Source organism: Pongo abelii, chromosome Y, assembly GCF_028885655.2.
Source record: "Pongo abelii isolate AG06213 chromosome Y, NHGRI_mPonAbe1-v2.0_pri, whole genome shotgun sequence".
NCBI classification, from domain to species: Eukaryota; Metazoa; Chordata; class Mammalia; order Primates; family Hominidae; genus Pongo; species Pongo abelii.
The window spans coordinates 9,594,739-9,618,234 of record NC_072009.2 but is presented as its reverse complement, the minus strand read 5'-3'; the positions used below and the strand labels follow the sequence as shown (position 1 = coordinate 9,618,234).

General features: G+C 38.7%; 1 pseudogene; it reads left to right on the top strand.

The window, feature by feature from the left end:
- Window positions 1-56: 56 nt before the first annotated feature.
- Window positions 57-22,969, top strand: LOC129053112 (BCL-6 corepressor-like; annotated as a pseudogene).
- Window positions 22,970-23,496: the final 527 nt, after the last annotated feature.

Genomic DNA, 23,496 nt, shown 5'->3' with positions numbered 1-23,496 from the left:
TGAGTGAGAAAAAAGGTGGCCATTCAGAAACCAAGGACTCCAAGGCATACAAATTCAGCACAGCTGACTCAGAGAGGTGGAAAGGAAATCAGGACAAAAAGCCAAAATGTCTTCTGGAGGAGGATATAGCCAGCCAGAATAACTGTGAGACATGTAAGTACAGCTGAGCCACTTGCTTTGTGGCTCAATTACCACATTGGTGGCAACAGGGTGAACCTGTTGCCAGGGCCCAGGGAGGTGAGATAAAGCAATTCACATACAAGATTCTGACTTCTGTTTGGTGTCCTCTCAGAAAAATGGGCTGCTTTTGCCATCTGTGGAGTGAAGGACTGATTGTCTTTTTAATCATTGTGGCAATCAGGAGTGAATTATCTGTGAAAGAAAATTTCCTTTTAATAATCTGTGAAATACTGTTTTCCTTTAGAAAAGGGACACATCTCATTTTCTAAAGGAGGCTTGGCCCTATAGTTAGAAACAGTATAATACATTTCTTAGATTTTTAAATTATTGATTTATTTTTGTTGATGCATAGTAGATGTACATATTAGCCCTTCCTTCTATAATGTGGGTTTCCTTCTCTTCTGGCAGCCACTTCACTGAAGCAGACCTGGGGTGTGTTTCATCACAATGCCTGGGCAGGAGTTATTGTCTCAGGAACTTCTCTTCCAGGAGAATATGTCTGAATGCTTTGTAGACTACCTTGAATTAGGAGCAGAGAAAATTGATGCCTGTAGTGGAGAGGGCATAAGTTATAATAAGTTAGTTTCAGCTGGAGCTGATCCATTGCCTGCAGAGGAAATGGATCATGGGAAACCCTCAAAAGTCTCAGTCTTCTCCCATCTTGTTAGGGCTCAGCATCTGTGGCACCAACAGTGGCAGAATTTATTTTTGCTGTGGAGACTTGTAAATGTTGCCATGGAGATACTTCTATGAGGTACCACTATGGCACAGCTGTGATAAATTATGGAATGTATGTGCTGTGTCTCATAAGACCATGTTGCTGGGAGCAGCTGGTAGAGCTCAGATAACAGAGTTACATTCTTATCTATCAAGGACACATGGTTTTCTTCCTTTTAGAAGGGCTTAAAATAACAGCAATGGTAGAGTCTAATGATTAGGAACCCTACATCTCTTAATTTGTATCCTTTGCCCTGTGATTAATGCTGTGTGTGATGACTAAAATAGTCTAATTTGAGAACATCCAGGTTAAGATGTGCAGCAATGGAACATAGATCCTCTTATCTGTGTAGCTGGTAGTCTGTGTATCTTGGGCCATCACTGTGGGTGGGATTATTACTGGCTTTTGTAAGTCATGTAATATTTTGTGAGGTGAGTGGCAGGAGTTCATTTAGAGGAATGAGAATCTTTGATCGAATAGGTAATGGTGAAGATACCTCAGTTCTTTGAAGTTATTGTCCCTTTTTATAATGACTTGGAGGATTTGGGAAAGGGTGAATGGAACCAGTTTTGGGGAAAAATCCTTTTGAGAAGTAGGGGAACTCTATGTGAGTAAGTGTGATTGCAGTGAACCCAAAATTTAGCAATGGAGGGTTCTTGATAATAGTTCAGGATGAGGTCATGGTCCCCTGGGTTTCCTGGTACTATGTGGGGTGTCAGGAGAATGCCCATGAGATGAGTTACAACCTTCCAAGGCACAGTTGTGTAGCAGGCTGGCCATCCTTTCCTGGCTGTTCTCCTCATGAAGAGGGGAGCAAGAGGTGGTATGTGAAGGGAAAGGTGGTATGTGAAGGGTAGCTACCTTACCCTCACTGGGTAGCTTTTACCACATGGGAAATGTGGTAAGACAGCCAAGGCTGTCTTATAGAGGTAGTGTCATTCACTGACCAGAGAGATGAGGTTACTAGCCAATCATTGCCCACTGACTTCACCCTGTGAAATAACTCATCACAACTCTTCCAGTAAAAGATACTCTCAGTTTGGGCAAAAGGTCAGGTGGATGAGAGATAATTTTGCAGTGGGGGTAAAACTTAATTGGAAAACCATCTCCTCTGGAAAAATGTCTTAGACAAAGTTGAGAGTGTTAGAGATATAGATGACTGTGTGAGATCTGTAGTTCAGATATAAAGGACAAAAGTAGAATCTGAAACACTCAGTTTAAGAGCTTCTTCATCTGATATTTGATGTTGGAAGAGAAGTTCATTCTGGGTTGGGTCCCACACTAGCTAAGCTGCTGCCTGATTGTGACTCTCAAAGGCATTGTGACACCATGCAATCACTTTTTTCAAACCATGTTTTCTACCTTGAAGGAGTTAGGGAGAGGAGACAGTACACTTTAAAAGTTTAAAAGTATACTTTTCCATTTGCACGTGGCATTTCCTAAGACAATACTTAGGTTTTCACTTTACATTGCTAGTCCCTCCTATGGTACATTCAGGGGAGGCTAATTGGATCAAAGAAGATGAATGGTCTAACTAGAACAATTTATGTCTTAGTATGTTTTCTACTGGTACAAGCAGGGTAATTTATAGTTAGCAGAAATGTATTTGCTCATAGTTCTGGAGGCCAAGAATTATGAGGGCCTGCCCTGGTGAGCTCCATCTTCCAGTTGCATCCCATGATGGAAGGCAGATGGGAAAGAGAGCCCAAGAGAAAAAGAAGAAGGGGACTAAACTCTTTAATTTAACTGTGAACTCAGTTCCATAATAAGTAACTCACTCCCATAGTAATGACATTAATTAATGTCCCATGGTCATGACCTAATTACCTCTTACAGGTCCCAGTTCTCAACACCGTTGGATTGGGGACTAGTTTTCAAACACTTGAACATTGGGAAACATTCAAACCATAAGATACCATCTGTAATCTCCAAAATTCTGTCCATCTCATATGCAGAATGTATTCATTCCACCCCAATAGCCCCACAATCTTAACTTGTTTCAGCATCAACTCAAAAGTCCAAAATCTAGAGTCTCTTAAACAGATATGAATGGGACACAAGACCTAATTTACTATAAGGCAAATTTCTCTTCTACTGTGAACCTGTGAAGTTATGTGCTTCTAAAATGCCATGGTGGAACAGGCATGAGAAAGACATTCCCATTTAAAAATGGAGAATAGGCAAGAAGAAAGGAGTAACTGGTTCCAAGTAAGCCCAAAATACAAAAGAGGGAGAAAAACAACAACACGGAGTTCTTTTTTTGAGAAAGAGTCTCACTTTGTTGCCAGGCTGGAGTGCAGTGGCATGATCTCAGCTCACTGCAACGTCTGCCTCCCAGGTTCAAGTGATTCTCCTGCCTCAGCCTCTCCAGTAGCTAGGACTACAGGCATATGCCACACTCCCAGCTAATTTTTTGTATTTTTAGTAGATATAGGGTTTCACCATGTTGGCCAGAATGGTCTCAATCTCTTGACCTCATGATCCATCTGTCTCAGCCTCCCAAAGTGTTGGGATTACAGGTGTGAGCCACCCAACCCAGCCAACACTGAGCTATAAAGCTGGACAATAATATCATTTGATTTCATGTCTTACATCTATGTACACTGCAGTAAGAGTTCAGCTCTCAAGGTCTAGGCATTCCTGCCTGCATGGTTTTGCTGGGCTTTAGTCCACCTAGAAGCTCTCACAGTTTGGAGTTACATTCCTATAGCTCTTCCAGGCTGAAGTTGCACTCTGGTTGTTCTATAGTTCTGGGCTCTTGGAGTTGGCTCCAGACTCACAGCTCCACAAAGCATTACTGTAGTGGGAACTCTGTTCTGGCTATCCACCTGTGACATGTCTCTGCCTGAAACCCCAGGCTGTCCAAAACATCCTTTATAATGCAGGTGAACATGGCCCTGGCTCAGGGATTGTGTGTACCTGTAGAGTCAGAACCATATGGATATCATTATAGTTTAAGGCTTATCCCCTCTGGTAGTGTGACATGAGGCACATCTGGGCCAGCTTGAGCCATTGCTGGGGCAGGCAAAGATCACAAAAAAATGCAGGGAATAGATACATGAGTAGGTGTACTTGCCTGCAGGCCATAGCTTGCCTCCAAGATCTCTCAAATGCCTTCAGGCTCATCCCATTGCCTTGATGAATAGCACTGTTTTCCTTATATCTGAACTATCTCTTTAGCAAATGATAGCTTTGCTATATGTTGTTTTTATTCTCTTGAAACCACTTTGTTTTTCTTTATGTGACTAGACAGATTTTGCCAAATATGTTCATTTTGCTTTCCTTTTAATGATAAATTTTGTCTTTAAATCATTTCTCTTTTCTCTCATTTTGCTGGTAAGTTGCCAAAAGAAGCCATATAGTTTCTGCGTATGTTTTAAAACTTAGTATTCTTCTAGATATCCTAGTTCATTGCTCTTTAGTCCTGCCTTTCACAACATCCTTGGACATGAAGGCAATTCTGCCAACTTTCTTGAACTTGTTTTAGCAAGGGTAGCCTTTCATCTAATTTCCAGTGACATATTCTTCATTTCCATCCAAAACTTTATGCTGTCCGTAGTTCTACAAACATTTGATTAGTCCCAGCTGGTGTGACCAGTGTCCTCATTGTGGTCCTCCTATGTTGAACAGGAAATGGAAGCTCCTTTGATTCAGTGAAAAGCTTTTCCTTCCACATATGTGCAACCAGCAGACTGAGTTTTTTTAAATTGTCTCTGAACTTGTGCATGTGATGTCAAACCTTGTCTTTGGCTTTTCCCAGACCCCTCTTCGCAGCACCTCTTCACAGCCCAGGTTCTCAGCCTTCTCTGGCAGTTGTTTCCCTCTGCTGATTTTGCAGCCAGCTGCCATGTCCTGGACCATGGGCCCTATGGGAGAGATGATTACTTCTGCCCATTAAGGCTTTAGGTTTCTTTCGACATGCTGTCTCCCTTCTCTTCTTCATGATCTCTGCTGTTGTTCCAAGGTGAATATTGGTGTTTCCCCTTCAGTAGATGATACTTTGGGTATATTTTGTGTCTCAATCTCATCAGCCTTTTATTTATTTCAAATTAATGACCTCAGCAAGTATTACTGTAGAGATATTTATGCCAGTCCTGGCTTGATTGGATCATGCTGCTGAAAGAAAGGACTATAATGTTTTTTGAAAAAAGATAGCATTGATGTCTCATCTTTCTTATTTGTCTCATTCCCCTAACATAAAAAGGTAGAAGGAGAGAATTATGAGTGTGGTGTATGTCTAACTTTCTGCTTTGCTTGCTACTCATCTTCAGTGTATCCTTCCTTTGGACAAGTCTATTTATAAGATCTTGATATTAACAATGTGAGAACTCCAGTTTCTAAAGAAGCATCTGTCAATAGCAGATTACCTTGGCATGGTCCCGGCTGTTCCCTGAATCCTGCCTTCTTGTGGTGATTTTTGAATTCATTTATGTATTCTGGTTTTCTCTCCTCCTAGGCAAGTACAGTCCTGGAAACAAACAGCACAATCCCTTTAAAGCCCTAAAGGATGAAGATCTTCCTGTAGAGAAATATTTAATGGAAAGGCAGCCTGTGGGTGAGCCACCTGCAGACCAGGTATCTATGGATGTGCTGCACAGCCCCATCCTCCAGCTGGAAAGGAAACGCAAAGTCTTAAGTGACAGCAACCAGACAGACACTACTGCAGAGAAGTTGCCGGAGGACTCTTTCCTAAAAAACAAGCAAAAACAGGTTTATATAGGTGAGTTTTGTCACCTTTAGCTGCCTGCTCAGTGGGCCTGTGCATACAGTCACAGTGGACAGACATGGCATATGGATGTGTGGCATGTAGCCCCCATAAACAGAATCAGTGGAGGGAAGCCATGACACACAGCAGTGAAGAGTTTTTATTCCCACTCCTCTTCCATGAGATTTCCACCATGGAGCCCCACAAACTCCACTCATAACTTCCCTGCTTCCCAGCCAGATGCAGGCACTCAAGCCCAGAGAGGGTCAAAAATAATTAGGTTCTCTCCCAAAAGCAGAGAGAGTAACCACAGTCCTTTCCCTTCTCCTTCCCTCACACTACTGGTGATGTATAAAGTCCTTTGTTCTTTCAAGGCAGCATTTGGATTAATTTTTAGTTATTTATTCATTAGATAGCTGGCCCTAGAAGGAAGTGACAAATTCCTCTGTCCACTTAGAAGACCCACATTATAGTGAGCTGACCAACCTGAAGGTGTATATTACAATTTACAGGGCTTCATCCTAAGAAACACCATCTGATACACCTTACAGAAGAGTGGGAGCAGCAGGTGTTGGCAGCAGAGAGCAAACCTGGTCTGCAAGGCAGGAAGGAAGTGACCCAGACAGTCCAGCCTGACTTCACTGCCTGGGATTATGATATCATGAAAGAGAAACTCAGCAGGAAAAGAGCAGGGGCCAAAGGCAACAGCAGCTGGTTGGAAGAATCTCTTAAACCCAGTGACAATGAAGAAGGTATGCAGAGGCCACTTCTTGACTATACTACCCACTTCCTTGTGGAATGTACAGAGAGAATTGGCTTTCTGTTTTCTCGTCTGAGCACTTTGAAGAAAATTGCTACTTGCACTTTGATGTGTTAACCTATTTTCCATTTAAATGAGGGACAATTATGTCTGAAAACTTAATTTTAAAATTGAAGTTGCTCCAAAGTAAGAGTTAACAGTGGGATTTTCAAAATATTGTCCAAAATGGCTGAATAGGAACAGCTCCAGTCTACAGCTCCCAGCATGAGTGATGCAGAAGACAGATGATTTCTGCATTTCCAACTGAGGTACCGGGTTCATCTCACAGGGGACTGTTGGACAGTGGGTTCAGAACAGTGGTGCAGTGCACCAAGCAAGAGCCAAAGCAGGTCAAGGCATCACCTCACCCAGGAAGCACAAGGGGTCAGGAAATTCCCTTTTCTAGCAAAGGAAAGAGGTGACAGAAAATTGGGTCTGCACCTGGAAAATTGGGTCATTCCCAACTGAATACTGTGCTTTTCTGACAGCCTTAGCAAATGACACACCAAGAGATTATATCCCATGCCTGGCTCAGAGGGTCCTATGCCCATGGAACCTCGCTCATTGCTAGCACAGTGGTCTGAGATCAAAATGCAAGGCAGCAGTGAGGCTGGGGGTGGGGTGCCCACCATTGCTGAGGTTTGATAGGTAAACAAAGCAATGGGAAGCTTGAACTGGGTGGAGCCCACTGCAGCTCAAAGAGGCCTGCCTACCTCTGTAGACTCCACCTCTGTGGGCAGGGCATAGCCAAACAAAAGGCAGCAGAAACCTCTGCAGACTTAAATGTCCCTGTCTGACAGATTGGAAGACAGTAGTGGTTCTCCCAACATGCAGCTTGAGATCTGAGAATGGACAGACTGCCTCCTCAAGTGGGTCCCTGACCCCCGAGTAGCCTAACTGGGAGGCACCCCCCAGTAGTGACAGACTGACACCTCACATGGCTGGGTACCTCTCTGAGACAAAACTTCCAGAGGAACGATCAGACAGCAACATTTGCTGTTCACCAATATCCGCTGTTCTTCAGCCTCCAGTGCTGATACCCAGGCAAACAAGGTCTGCAGTGGACCTCCGGCAAACTCCAACAGACCTGTAGCTGAGGGTCCTGACTGTTAGAAGGAAAACTAGCAAACAGAAAGGACATCCACACCAAAACTCCATCTGTACATCACCATCACTAAGACCAAAGGTAGACAAAACCACAAAGATGGGGGAAAAACAGAGCAGAAAAATGGAAAATTCTAAAAATCTGAGTACCTCTCCTCCTCCAAAGGAACACAGCTCCTCACCAGTAATGGAACAAAGCTGGATGGAGAATGACTTTGATGAGATGAAAGAAGAAGGCTTCAGATGATCAAACTTCTCTGAGCTAAAGGAGGAAGTTCAAACCCATGGCAAAGAAGTTAAAAACCTTGAAATAAGATTAGACAAATGGCTAACTAGAATTACCAATGCAGAGAAGTCATTAAAGGACCTGATGAAGATGAAAGCCATGGCATGGGAACTATGTGATGAATGTACAAGCCTCAGTATCTGATTTGATCAACTGGAAGAAAGGATATCAGTGATGGAAGATCAAATGAATGAAATGAAGTGAGAAGAGAATCTTAGAGAAAAAAGAATAAAAGGAAATGAACAAAGCCTCCAAGAAATATGGAAAGACTATGTGAAAAGGCCAAATCTACATCTGATTGGTGTACCTGAAAGTGATGGGGAGAATGGAACCAAGTTGGAACACACTCTGCAGGATATTATCCAGGAGAAGAACTTCCCCAATCTAGCAAGGCAGGCCAACATTCAAATACAGGAAATACAGAGAATGCCACAAAGATATTCCTCGAGAAGAGCAACTCGAAGACACAATTGTCAGATTCACCAAAGTTGAAATGAAGGAAAATATATTAATGGCAGCCAGAGAGAAAGGTTGGGTTACCCACAAAGGGAAGCCCATTGGGCTAACAGTGATCTCTTGGCAGAAACTTTACAAGCCAGAAGAGAGTGGGGGCAAATATTCAACATTCTTAAAGAAAAGAATTTTCAACCCAGAATTTAATATCCAGCCAAACTAAGCTTCATAAGTGAAGGAGAAATAAAATACTTTACAGACAAGCAAATGCTGAGAGATTTTGTCATCACCAGATCTGCCCAAAAAGAGCTCTTGAAGGAAGCACTAAACATGGAAAGGAATAACTGGTACCAGGCACTATGAAAACATGCTAGATTGTGAAGAACATCAAGGGTAGGAAGAAACTGCATCAACTAACAAGCAAAATAACCAGCTAACATCAAAATGACAGGATCAAATTCACACATAACAATATTAATCTTAAATGTAAATGGGCTAAATGCTCCAAATAAAAGACACAGACTGGCAAATTGGATAAAGAGTCAAGACTCATCAATGTGCTGTATTCAGGAAACCAATCTCATGTGCAGTGACACATATAGGCTCAAAATAAAGGGATGGAGGAAGATCTACCAGGCAAATGGAAAAGAAAAAAAGGCAGGGGTTGCAATCTTAGTCTCTGACAAAACAGACTTTAAACGAACAAAGATCAAAAGGAACAAAGAAGGCCATTATATAATGGTAAAGGGATCAACTCAACAAGAAGAGCTCACTATCCTAAATATATATGCACCCAATACAGGAGCACCCTGATTCATAAAGCAAGCCCTTAGAGACCTACAAAGAGACTTAGACTCCCACACAATAATAATGGGAGACTTTAACACCCCACTGTCAACATTAGACAACAAGATCAATGAGACAGAAAGTTACCAAGGATATCCAGGAATTGAATGCAGCTTTGCACCTAGCAGACCTAATAGACATCTACAGAACTCTTCCCCACAAATAAACAGAATATATATTCTTCTCAGCACCACATCACACTTATTCCAGAATTGACCACATAGTTGGAAGTAAAGCAAATGTAAAAGAACAGAAATTATAATAAACTGTGTCTCAGACCACAGTGCAATTAAACCAGAACTCAGGATGAAGAAACTCACTCAAGACTGCTCAACTACATGGAAATTGAACAATCTGCTCCTGAATGACTACTGGGTACATAAGGAAATGAAGACAGAAATAAAGATGTTCTTTGAAACCAACAAGAACAAAGATACAAAATACCAGAATCTGTGGGACACATTTAAAGCAGTATTTAGAGGAAAATTTATAGCACTAAATGCCCACTAGAGAAAGCAGGAAAGATCTAAAATTGACACCCTAATGTCACAATTAAAAGAACTAGAGAAGCAAGAGCAAACACATTCAAAAGCTAGCAGAAAGCAAGAAATAACTAAGATCAGAGCAGAACTGAAGGAGATAGGGACACTAAAAAACCTTCCAAAAATAATGAATCCAGGAGCCAGTTTTTTTGAAAAGATCAACAAAATTGATAGACCACTAGGAAGACTAATAAAGAAGAAAAGAGAGAAGAAGCAAATAGATGCAATAAAAAATGATAAAGGAGATATCACCAGTGATCCCACAGAAATACAAACTACCATCAGAGAATACTGTAAACACCTCTACACAAATAAACTAGAAAATCTGGAAGAAATGGATAAATTCATCAACACATACACCCTCCCAAGACTAAACTAGGAAGAAGTTGAATCTCTGAATAGACCAATAGCAGGCTCTGAAATTGAGGCAATAATTAATAGCTTACCAACCAAAAAAAGTCCAGGACCAGATATATTCACAGCTGAATTCTACCAGAGGTACAAGGAGGAACTGATACCATTCCTTCTGAAACTGTTCCAATCAATAGAAAAAGAGGGAATCCTCCCTAACTCTTTTTATGAGGCCAGCATCATCCTGATACCAAAGCCTTCAAAAAAAGAGAATTTTAGACCAATATCCATGGTGAGCATCGATGCAAAAATCCTCAATAAAATACTGGCAACCCAAATCCAGCAACACATCAAAAAGCTTATCCACCATGATAAAGTGGGCTTCATCCATGGGATGCAAGTCTGATTCAACATACATAAATCAATAAATATAATCCAGCATATAAACAGAACCAATGACAAAAACCACATGATTATCTCAATAGATGCAGAAAAGGCCTTTGACAAAATTCAAGAACTCTTTATGCTAAAAACTCTCAATAAATTAGGTATCGATGGGATGTATCTGAAAATAATAAGAGCTATCTTTGACAAACCCACAACCAATATCATACTGAATGGGCAAAAACTGGAAGCATTCCCTTTGAAAACTGGCACAAGACAGGGATGCCCTCTCTCACCACTCCTATTCAACATAGTGTTGGAAGTTCTGGACAGGGCATTCAGGCAGGAGAAGGAAATAAAGGGTATTCAATTAGGAAAAGAGGAAGTCAAATTGTCCCTGTTTGCAGATGACATAATTGTATATCTAGAAAACCCCATCATCTCAGCCCAAAATCTCCTTAAGCTGATAAGCAACTTCAGCAAAGTCTCAGGATAAAAAATCAATGTACAAAAATCACAAGCATTCTTATACAACAATAACAGAAAAACAGAGAGCCAAATCATGAGTGAATTCCCTTTCACAATTGCTACAAAGAGAATTAAATACCTAGGAATCCAACTTACAAGGGATGTGAAGGATCTCTTCAAGGAGAACAACAAACCACTGCTCAATGAAATAAAAGAGGACACAAACAAATGGAAGAACATTCCATGCTCATGGATAGGAAGAATCAATATCATGAAAATGGTCATACTGCCCAAGGCAATTTATAGATTCAATGCCATCCCCATCAAGGTACCAATGACTTTCTTCACGGAATTGGAAAAAATTACTTTAAAGTTAATATGGAACCAAAAATGAACCCGCATTGCCAAGTCAATCCTAAGCCAGAAGAACAAAGCTGGAGGCATCACACTACCTGACTTCAAACTATATTACAGGGCTACAGTAACCAAAGCAGCATGGCATTGGTACCAAAATGGAGATATAGAACAATGGAACAGAACGGAGCTATCAGAAATATTACCACACATATACAACTATCTGACCTTTGAAAAACCTGACAAAAACAAGAAATGTGGAAAGGATTCACTGTTTAATAAATGGTGCTGGGAAAACTGGCTAGCCATATGTAGAAAGCTGAAACTGGATCCCTTCCTTACACCTTATACAAAAATTAATTCAAGATGGAATAAAGACTTAAATGTTAGACCTAAAACCATAAAAACCCTAGAAGAAAACCTAGGCAATACCATTCAAGACATAGGCATGGACATGGATTTCATGCCTAAAACACCAGAAACAATGGCAACAAAAGCCAAAATTGACAAATGGGATCTAATTAAACTAAAGAGCTTCTGCACAGCAAAAAAACTGCCATCAGAGTGAACAGACAACCTGTAGAATGGGAGAAAATTTTTGCAATCTACTCATCTGACAAAGAGCTAATATCCACAGTCTACAAAGTACTCCAAAAAATTTACAAGAGAAAAGCAAACAACCCCATCAACAAGTGGTTGAAAGATATGAATAGACACTTCTCAAAAGAAGACATTTATGCAACCAAAAGACACATGAAAAAATGCTCATCATCACTGGCCATCAGAGAAATGCAAAGCAAAACTACAATGAGGTACTATGTCACATCAGTTAGAATGGAAATCATTATAAAGTCAGGAAACAACAAGTGCTGGAGAGGATGTGGAGAAATAGGAAGACTTTTACACTGTTGGTGGGACTGCAAACTAGTACAACCATTGTGGGAGTCAGTGTGGCAATTCCTCTGGGATCTAGAACTAGAAATACCATTTGACCCAGACGTCCTATTACTGGGTATATGCCCAAAGGAGTAGAAAACATGCTGCTATAAAGACACATGCACACGTATGTTTATTGTGGCACTATTCACAATAGCAAAGACTTGGAACCAACCCAAATGCCCAACAATAATAGACTGGATTAAGAAAATGTGGCACATATACACCATGGAATACTATGCAACCATAAAAAATGATGAGTTCATGTCCTTTGTAGGGACATTGATGAAGCTGGAAACCATCATTCTCAGCAAACTATTGCAAGGACAAAAAACCAAACACCCCATGTTCCCACTTATAGGTGAGAGTTGAACGTTGAGAACACGTGGATACAGGAAGGGGAACATCACACACCAGCGACTGTTGCGGGGTGGGGGGAGAGGGGAGGGATAGCATTAGGAGATATACATAATGTAACTTTAAAGTCTCTTCAAGTCTTATAACTTCCAGGGAAATTGCAGTTAATTTTACTATTTTAGCTGTCTTAGCAGTTCTTAGCTTCCTTAAGGTACCTTCCCTCCATACCTGGACAAATGGCAGGTAACCCTATATGTATTTCTGAAGCAGCTTGCATAAAGTTGCAGAAGTCAGGGTAAAAAAGCAACTTGTCCACCAAATATCGGAGATCTATATTCTGATCACTGATTTCTGCTTCTCGTCACAGACAGGAGATGCAGACACTGAGGCAGGCAAGTATTGTTACCAGCTTCTCCTTTGGCTGAAATGACTTCTAGTGGATTTACCATTATCTTTTTTTCCTACTTTGTATTCTTTTTTCTCTTTTGGCAGCTAGACATATAAAGACTTAAGACATTCAAAACAATCACAAAATAGAGCTTGTTCAGAGGGCACAAAGTTTAACTTATACAGGATGCATAAGTCTGGAGATCTGATGTACAGTATGGTAACTACAGTTAATAATAATGTATACTTGAAATTTGCCAATAGAGTATATCTTAAATGTTCTTACCATATGTATGTGAAAATTTAACAGTGTGTGGTGATGGAAATGTTAATTAACTTCATTGTGGTAATCACTTGGCAGTATCCATATACAACCAAGACATCACATTGTACACTTTTTGTATGTCAGTTATAATCCAATAAATTATTGAAGAAATAAAGCAAACTGAACAAAAGCAACCACATGTACAAGGGACCTCAGAAAGTCATGGGCTCAGAAGAGACCTAAGAAAATCTATACTTCAAATTGATGCTTGGCACAGAGACACTCTATGTTGAAATTGTAAAGTCTGTTAACCACACTGTAAGACTCAAATGTCAGCTGGGTGCAGTAGCTCATGTCTGTAATCCTAGTGCTTGGGAGGCTAAGTTGGGAGGATCATTTGAGGCTAGTAGTTCATGATAAGCCTGGGCAACATAGTGAGATTCTGTCTAGTCAATAGAAAAGAAGTAGAAATAAAATATTTAAATGTCCCTGATTCAATCAAAAGACAATCACAAAGCGTACAAAGGAAACAGAAGTATATTTCATTCAAGGAAAAATAAACAAAAATTGTCCCAAAGACCAGCTGGTTGGCTCACTAGACCAACACTTGAAAATGACTATGTTAAAAGAACTCAGACACTCAAAGAAAGCTGTGAAAGATGTGAAGTCAATAAAATGATGTATTCATGATGTGGAAATAGCAATAAAGAGATAAAATATAAAAAGGAACCAAAAAGATCTTGGAGCAGAAAGTAACACCGAAATGAAAACTTCACTAGAAGAATTCAAAGGAGATTTGGATTGGTAGAAGAATCAACAAACTTGAAAAATAGGACAATTGAAATTATTGAGTCTCAGGAAAAGAAATAAAAAAGATAGATATGAACAGAGCTTATGGGACCTAAGAAACATCATCAAGCAGACCAACATATGCCTGTATGAGTCCCTGAAGGAGAAAACATACAGATAGAGGGAGATAAGTTATTTGAATAAATACTAGCTGAAAAATTTCCAGATTTAATGAAATACATGAACATAAACATCCAAGAAGCTTGATAAACTGCAAAGAGAGAAATTTTGAAAGGAACAAGAAAGAAGGAACTCACTTTCTAGAAAGGATTCTTATCAGAAACTTTGGATGCCAGAGGGCAGTGAATAGATATATAGAGATTATCTCTATCTATCTGTCTATCTATCTATCTATCTATCTATCTACCTGTCTGTCTATCTATCATGTATGTATCTATCCATCTATCTCAATATACATAGAGATATGGAAATATATGCATATAAAATCTATATATGTGTCTATAGAACTGTATATATAGACAGAAATATCTATTGATCTGTATATAGATCTATTTATATAGAGAGAGAGACAGAGAGAGAAGAGGTATAAAATTGATATGCTGAAACCTATTCACATGTTGTTACTCTCAGTCAAATTGTATCTGGAGAGAGGATATTTAGAAGGTAATTAAAGTTAAATGAAGTCATATTGATGGGGGCTTACACTGATAGGATCATGTCCTTATCTATAAGAAGAGAGAGATCTCTTTCTGCCATGTGAATATGTAATGAAAAGACATCTGTTTGCAAGCTAGAAAGATGACCTTCATATGAAACTGAATTGGCTAGAGTCTTTATTTCAATTGGCTAGGACCGATGTCTTGGAAATGCAACTTCCAGAATTTTGAGAAATAATTTTTCTGTTTTTTTAGTCCTCCTAATATTCTGTTATGGCAGCCTGAGCTGACCAAGAGACCATCTGAAGAGTAACTTTAGTATTCTGAGTCAGGCAGACAGAAATCAGTCTCTCAGAGATGCCATGGGGAAAGCTAGATGTTGAATGCACACACTCTTGTTCTCCACCTGGGGAGAAACTGGAAGGAGGAGTTTTCTTCCTGTTGCTCTGTAGTGTGCTAGGCATGGGAGGATAATCATGAATAAACTTTATCTGTGTCAGTAAAGCTCTTCTTGATGTTCTGCTTGCTTAGCGTACTTCAATTTAACTGGTTTCTCAAGTTGCTGTTAAGATCACCATGGAATACTATGCAGCCATAAAAAATGATGAGTTCATGTCCTTTGTAGGGACATGGATGAAGCTGGAAACTATCATTCTCTGCAAACAATAGCAAGGGCAAAAAACCAAACACCGCATGTTCTCACTCATAGGTGGAAATTGAACAATGAGAACACATGGACACAGGAAGGTGAACATCACACACCGGAGACTGTTGCAGGGTGGGGAAGGGGGAGGGATAGCATTAGGAGATATACCTAATGCTAAATGAAGAGTTAATGGGTGCAGCACACCAACATGGCACATGTATACATATGTAACAAACCTGCACGTTGTGCACATGTACCCTAAAACTTAAAATATAATAACAATAATAATAATAATAATAAAGAATTTTTCTCCCTGAAGGTGTGAGGCTTCCTTTACTGTCATCTTGCTAGTATCAGACTTTTCTACAGTCTTAATGTAATTTCTTTTAAATTTCAACAGTATATATAGCAGAAATAGAAAACTCTATAATAAAATTCATATGGAATCTCAAGAAACTCTGAATAGCTAAGACAATCTGATCAAGAAAAACAAGTATATAGAAATTCAAACCTCATGGGTTTAAAATATACTTCTTCAAAATAACATACTACTGTCCTAAAGACAGATGTAGACTGAAGGAGCAGAATAGAGAACCTGGAAATAAACTCCCATGTATGTGGCCAAATGTTGTTTAAGAAGTGTTCTAAGGCTACATCATGGGGAAAGGGCAGTCTCTCAAACCACAAGTGTGAGGAAAACTGTGTATCTACATGTAGAGGAATGCACTTCTTTACACCATATGTGAAAATGAATTCAGAATGGTTAGAAATCTAAAAGGAAGATCTAAGACTATAAAACTGACAGAAGAAAAAATCAGAGTCAAGCTTCATAACATTTGGTTTGGTATTGATTTCTCAAATATGTTATCAAAATCACAGGCAATAAAACAAAAGTAGATAAATAGGATATCAAACTTTAAAACTTTCTGTGCATCAAAAGATGCAGTCAGTAGAATGGAAAGTAAGCATATGGAATGAGACAAAACATTTGTTAGTTATATATCTGATAATGGTTAATATCTAGAATATATGAACTCCTGTAAGTGAATATCAAGAAAAACCTAAATACCCCAATTAAAAAAATGAGCAAAGGACTTTAATAGATATATCTTCAAAGAAGAAACACAAATGACCTACAAGCCCAAAAGGAACTGAGCATCTTTAATTATCAAGGAGATGCAAATCATAACCACAATGAAATGTCACCTCACACCTGTTAGAATAGTGTTTTAAAAAAAACACAAACAGAAAATAGCAAATGTTTGTGATTATGTGAAGAAATTGGAACTCTTCTGCACTGCTGCTAGGAATGTAGAATAGTGCAGTCATTGTAGAAAACAGAATGGAGGTTCCTCAAAAAAATAATGATAGAACCAGCATGTGGTCCAGCAGTCTCACTTCTGGGTATGTGTATACTCAAAAGAATTGAAAGCTGGCAGCCAAAAAGTAAAAATCACTCAAATGTTAATCATTAGATGAATGGACAAGCAAAATTTGCTACATATCTATAAATGAATTCTATTTATTTATATAAGACAGAGCTGCCCAGTCCAGAGTGCAGTGGTATGATCTCAGCTCACTGCAACCTCTGCCTCCCGGGTTCAAGTGATTCTACTGCCTCAGCCTCCTGAGAAGTGGGACTACAGGCACCCACCACTATGCCCAGCTAATTTTTGTATTTTTAGGGCAGACAAGGTTTCACCTTGTTGGTCCAGCTGGTCTCGAACCCCTGAACTCATGATCTGCCTACCTCAGCCTCCTAAAGTGCTGGGATTATGGGAGTGAGCCACCACATCCAGTCTGAATATTATTTCTTTACAAAAGGAAGGAATTTCTGACATATGCTATAACATAGATGAACCTTGAGGAGGTTCATTTATGGTAAGTAAAATATACATGTCATAAAATGACAAATACTTTATTATTCCATTCATGTGACATGCTAAGAGAAGTCAAAATCGTAGACACTGAAAGTAGAATGGTGGTTGCCTGGGTTTGTAGGAAAGGTGAATGGGGTTACTGTTTAATGGGTACAGAGCCTGTTGAAAGTCCTGTAGATGAATGATGGTGATTTGCACAATAATGTGAAAGAGTTAATGACCATGAACTGAATGCTTAAAAATGGTTAAAATGTTAAATGTACATTACATATATTTTTGCCACAAATAAAAAAATTAGTGCTTCAAATTTAACAAGAGTTAGGATATATCCTTCATAAATGTTCAGCCTCATTTTAGTTACTCTTCTTCCAAACTGCTACTCTACGATGTTATTACTATAACCTATACATTGTTAGAATGATAATACTGAAAAAAGAACTACACATGCGGCTGGGCGTGGTGGCTCATACCTGTAATCCCAGCACCTTGAGAGGCCAAAGCAGCAGGATCACTTGAGCCCAGGAGTTTGAGACCAGCTTGGGTGACATGGTGAAACCCTGTTTCTACAAAAAAACAAACAAACAAACAAAAAAACCAGGAGTGGTGGCACACACTGTAATCTCAGCTACTCAGGAGATATGAGAGGATCACCCTAGCCCAGTGATGTTGAGGGTGCAGTGAGCCATGCTTGTGCCATTGCACTCCAGCCTGGCAGACAGAGTTGAGACACTGTCTCAAAATAAACAAACAAAAAAAAATCTTGTGGTTACCCTTGTAGGACTGATTCTGATTTTTAAGTTATGGTGTATATATGTATATGTGGGTGTCTGTGATATGTGTGTGTGTGTGTGTGTGTGTGTGTGTGTGTGTGTGTGTTTCCCTGCACCAGATATGGTTTATTTCAGTGTTAGGGTCACATTAGTTTTCTTGTTGTGGTTTTATAATAGGGTTGTTTTAAAAAAAAAAACATTTTTTTTCTAATTTTCTTTTTAATTTTTTTTCTTTCCAAATGTCAGTGACTAAGTCATTCTTGTACTCAAATTTAAGGACACAAATAGCATTTAGTTGAGATAAGGTAGTCATATTATTATTTTGATCACTTTTTCCTTGAATTGGCATAACTTTCCTTCATTGCCCAACAGCAGAAATTTTCTGCTTCATGAGGCCTTGTGAAGCTTCACAATCCTTCTGCGTACCTCACATATGGTCTCCCAGTAAGTCCAAGCTCAAACTCCTCATTGCCTTCAGCCTTCACTTTCAGGGTCTTTCTTGGCCATTGGATAGCATTTGGAGCCTTATTTCTTCCTATTCCTGTATATGTATGTTTATATCTTTCCCTCAGTTGGTAAGTGGTGAGAGCATGGAATGTTGGACTGTTCTTTAATATTCCTAGGGGCAAAAGCCCCTGAAAATGTCAATAATTAGTGATGAATAATTAGTGATACTGCCTTATAAGACTCTGGACTCTTCATTGTGACTATACTCAAAATATATATTTGAGTTTTAAGTCCTGAGAGTACAGATGTCCCACAGCTGTTTCAGAAGGACCTGTCATCACCTTCCACATCCCCAGACCTGGACTTCATCCTGCCCTTGACCTTAGTTTATTGGTCAGAAACCAAGATTTGTCAGTTGTGGAATCCTCTGGTGGTGTAAATGTGGTGGCTGCTTGAGGGCTGGGTATTAGGGTTTGCTAATAGTTAAAAAAAAAAAAAAAACTAAACTAAAACGTATTTTGGTTTTTCACAGATTCTAAACAGCAGTCCCTCAGGAGGGCACTGTGGTCAGTGTTCCATCTTCCAATACACATGGGTGGGAGAACTTTGTACTTTTTCAGATCTTATCCTGATCCTGACATCTCTGGTTCTGAGCCACAGGTTTAATCACAGATCTCTGAAAGGTGCCAGGGCAGGCTTTTAGGAGAGTCTAAACTCACTATTTATCTTTGCATTCAGGTTCTTTATATAAACAAACAGGCATATTTTTAAATTGTATAACAGTTGTTTGTTGTATTAGCTTTCATAATGGCAAACTTGTTTTTGAGTTATCTTTTTACATCCTGTCCCTACTTCCTTCAAAACTTTTAAAATACTTATTCTGTCTTCAGTTTTTCAGGCCTTGGATTAAGATAGATTTTTCAATTGAGAGTTAGTGCTGAAATAGTCCCTTCATGAGTCCTGTTGAAAGGATTAAGTGTATAATAACAATAATTTGTCATTTGATCATGGATCAGTAACTATGTCACAATTTCACTATCTGTACATGGCAGTTACATTCCTCATCAGTTGAATATTGTGTCTACAAGTCTTATGTGGTACACATGTATCCAATTTTGCCTATTAAAGAAAAGTCAAGAAATGAGCAAGTGTGCATGAGTTTAATCCTACCACACATCTCTTACTAGGCCTCTACATGGTGCAGTTGAAAATGATTGTTTGGAAATTGTCCGCCTCCTCCTTTCCTGTGGCGCTGACCCCATTTTGGCCACCTACTCAGGCAGAACCATTATGAAAATGACCCACAGCAAAGTTATGGAAATGTTTCTAACAGGTGGGCTACTTTAAGGAACAGGAATAACAAAGTTCAAGATATGTTCTTTATTCAGATATTAAATGGAGACCAGGTTATTGAGATTTGAGTTTTCCTAGGTACAAATTAAAAATCTTGAGACTTTAAAACAGCAGCAATGTGGCTTTTTTGTATTACAGAATATAGTAGTCTAGTGAAGCTAATTATTTCAGTGATTAGTCATTGATTCTATATTTCCTTTGATCTATTTCTACCACTAACACTGTAAAAGATTTCCCCAAATTATTTGCATTTCCTACCAAGCATTTTTAAACAAATAATGACTCAGATTTTTAATCTTGACTCTGGATAATGGAAACCTCAAACTTCCCACAGAAGAAGTTATTTAGAATAATCTGTATAGCTCAGTGAGTGAAGAACTAATGCAAGCCCCAGGCATTACTAGACTACATTTCTATACACCAGTATGGAAATGGATTACTTCCAAACACTAGTATGGAAATGTAACTGTTTTTTTTTTTGTATGTTGATTTAGTATCCTGCAACTTTGCTGGAATTACTAATTTTAACATTTTTTAAAAAGTTGATCTTTTTTTTCCCTCTCTCTCCAGATTACTTAAATGACCTACAGGGTTGCAGTGACAGTAAGGTGAATAGCTCTTGGGAGTTCTATGGCAGCTCTGTCTGTGGTGAGCAGTATTATTGTTTTTAGTTCAGTGGAAAATAGGAAGAGGACATTTTTCTTTGGTGTGGATGATGGGGAATAGGCTGTGCATGCTATAAAACAGACTCCATTGGAAAATAATCTATTTTTACATTTTTATTTAGAGTTCTTCGTTTGATGACAGCTGAAATCCTGCTATTGCTTATTAACACCTTTGTCTGTTTCTTTTCTCCATTAGAACCAGGTAATGAAGGGGAATCCAATGTTTTGGCAGACCCCCCAGGACAAGAGGACCGGGATGATGACAATGAGGCTTGCAATGATGTGTTTGAATTTGAATTTTCAGATAGCCCCCTCTTACCTTGTTATAACATTCAAGTTTCATCTTTGCAGGGGTGAGCATGGCTGCTACATCACTGAAAATTAGCTGAGCTGCTTTTGGGGGTAGTAGCAGGATTTAAAGCTCTTTTTAAGTAGATGAAGATGAGTGGGTGCTAAATGCCCAAGAGTTTTACATGATGTAGCAAATAGGATTTTTTTAAAGATTTATTATACTCAGATAATTAATTGGTTTTATAGTATAGTATAGCATAGCATAGCATAGCATAGCATAGAATAGCATAGCATAGCATAGCATAGCATAAATTATCCTCATCAGAACACCACCAATGTAAGTAAGGCTGCAGAAGCCAAAGCATGGAAGTTTCTTTTACTGAATTGTTTGGGAAGAAATCCTAGGAATCCTTCAACAGATCATTACAAGGGCTTCTTGGGAATATAATGTGTACTATACAAAACTGTTAATCTCCCTTCTCATGTAGAATTAGGAAAATCATCAGTGTCACTCAAGATCTTTGTGTATGGTCATATTTAGTAAGATACAGTCTTACACTATTTGTGAGCCACTGTGCCCTGGTGACCAATATCTTGTCAAGACACCTTTGTTAACATTTTAACATTGGTGCTTAGTAAACAATAGTATCCTCAGGCTCTGGAGTTATGTGTATCCCATTATAAACAGTGACAGTTTTATTTCACTTTATTTTTTGTTAGTATGCCATAGATTCTTACATTTGAGGGTTCATGTGATATTTTGATACATGCATACAATATGTAAGCACCAAATGAGGGCACTTGGGATACCCATCACTTCAAACATATATTATGTCTTTGTATTAGAAATATGAAAACCTTCTCTTCTGGAAATAGACAATACATTACACTTAACTATAATTTTCCTACTGTGCTATCAAATACTGGATCTTATTCCTTCTCTCTAACTGTATTTTAATAGCCATTTAATCATCTTCTCTTAATTCCCTCTCCCACCTACACTGCCTAGCCTCTAGTACCCATCCTTCTACTCCATACCTCCATGAGGTTAACATTTTTTATTTCCTACCTATAGGTAGAACTTTCTGTGCCTGGTTTATGTCATTTAATAGAATGACCTCCCAGTCCACCCATGTTGCAAATATAAAGATTCAAGTCATTTTGTGGTGGACTAGCACTCCATTATGTAAATATATTGCATTTTAAAATCCACTTGTCTGTTGATGGACACTTAGGTTGATTCCATATCATGGCTATTGTGAAGAGTGCTGCAGTAGACATGAGAGTGCAGATATCTTACTGATATGCTGATTTGATTTCTTTGGGATATATGCCTAGCCATGAATGGCTGAATCACATGTTAATTTTATTTTTCATTTTTGAGGAATTCACCAACAGCATACACACATTCTCTTTTCTCTGCATTCTCACCAACATACGTTATTTTTGTCTTTTGATGATAGGCATCCGAACTAAGAGAAGATGATATTGTGGTTTTGATTTGAAGTTTATTATAAATAGAAATAGTAAAGTTGTGTTGTAGAGTGTGTGAAAGGAATGGAATTGGGGGAGAGGAAAGATCAAAGAGGTGTTTATAGTCATCGTTTTGGGTTGGGGTACAGACTCACTTATCTCAGTAAGCCTAGTGAGACATATTAAGAGTCATTACCCAAATTATGGTGAGAGCTGAGTCAACAGGAGTTTAATTTTTTCATCAGCAATGAGAGCAGTGGAGTAGCTGTTATGATAAATCTCACTAAGGTGTTTCCCTTGCTTTATGTAATTCAGTTTGGTCCAATAACCAGATGAATCCAGAGTTACCCCCATTAGAAGTAGGTATTTACCTTTACCTTGAAAGAATAATGTTGGTCTATGAGTGGGCATGGTGAGAAATGACAGGGGTGTTGAAGTGAAAGTAAGTGGCTCCTGTTATGCCAATAAGGTAGCTTTTTCAAGATGATAATTAATGGTTGGGGGAACTTTTATTTTTGCCAGAAATTGGGACTACATTTTCTTTTTATTTTGCAGACCACGAAACCGTTTATTGCTTTCAGATGTACTTAAGAAAGTGAAAATGTCATCCTGCATATTTCGCTGCAGTTTTCCACATCTGAAAATTGTCCCAATTGCAGAGGCAGAGTTTTACAGACAGGGTTCAGCAAGTATCTTGTTTTTTCCTCCAAAGACTTGGAAGCCTTCAATCTGGAAAGCAACGAACTACTAGATTTACTAGAATTTACAAATGAACTACAGATTCTCCTTGGCTCCTCTCTGCAATGCTTAAATCCCAAGGATGTGGCCTTGGAGGACCACTGATGAGAAGTCAAGTCCCACTCTATACTGTGTGTTGTAGTGTTCATCCTTGTTTATATTTATCAAAGTACAACTATTTCTGTGCAGAAGGGACATTATTACATATGAAAATATTTCAGCTTTATATAAGATAAACTCACTAGCTAGAAGACTTAGAAAGATGTCTTTTTATTTTAAACTTTCTTTTGTTATGAAATTGCTGAAATGTTTCTTTAATTTTCAATATATAGAAACTGCTTTGAATAAATTTGTTTTCATTTGGAACATCTTTTAAAAGGAAAATATAATGAGGAAAAAGAGCCTCACCTACTTAGCTATTGACTTTTTTCCACACAAAGCTCTGATGACAGAGATCATTAACATTTATAAATAATGTCATCAAAATTGAGAAAGTGTTTGGGAGAATAAATTTGGTGAAAGCATTTGATATTGTAACTTCTTTGTTTTGTTTACTGCATATCTTCTCATGCCAGGTATATGCTATTGGGTATATTTCAACTTAAAATTACACTGAAACACAACGAATTGTA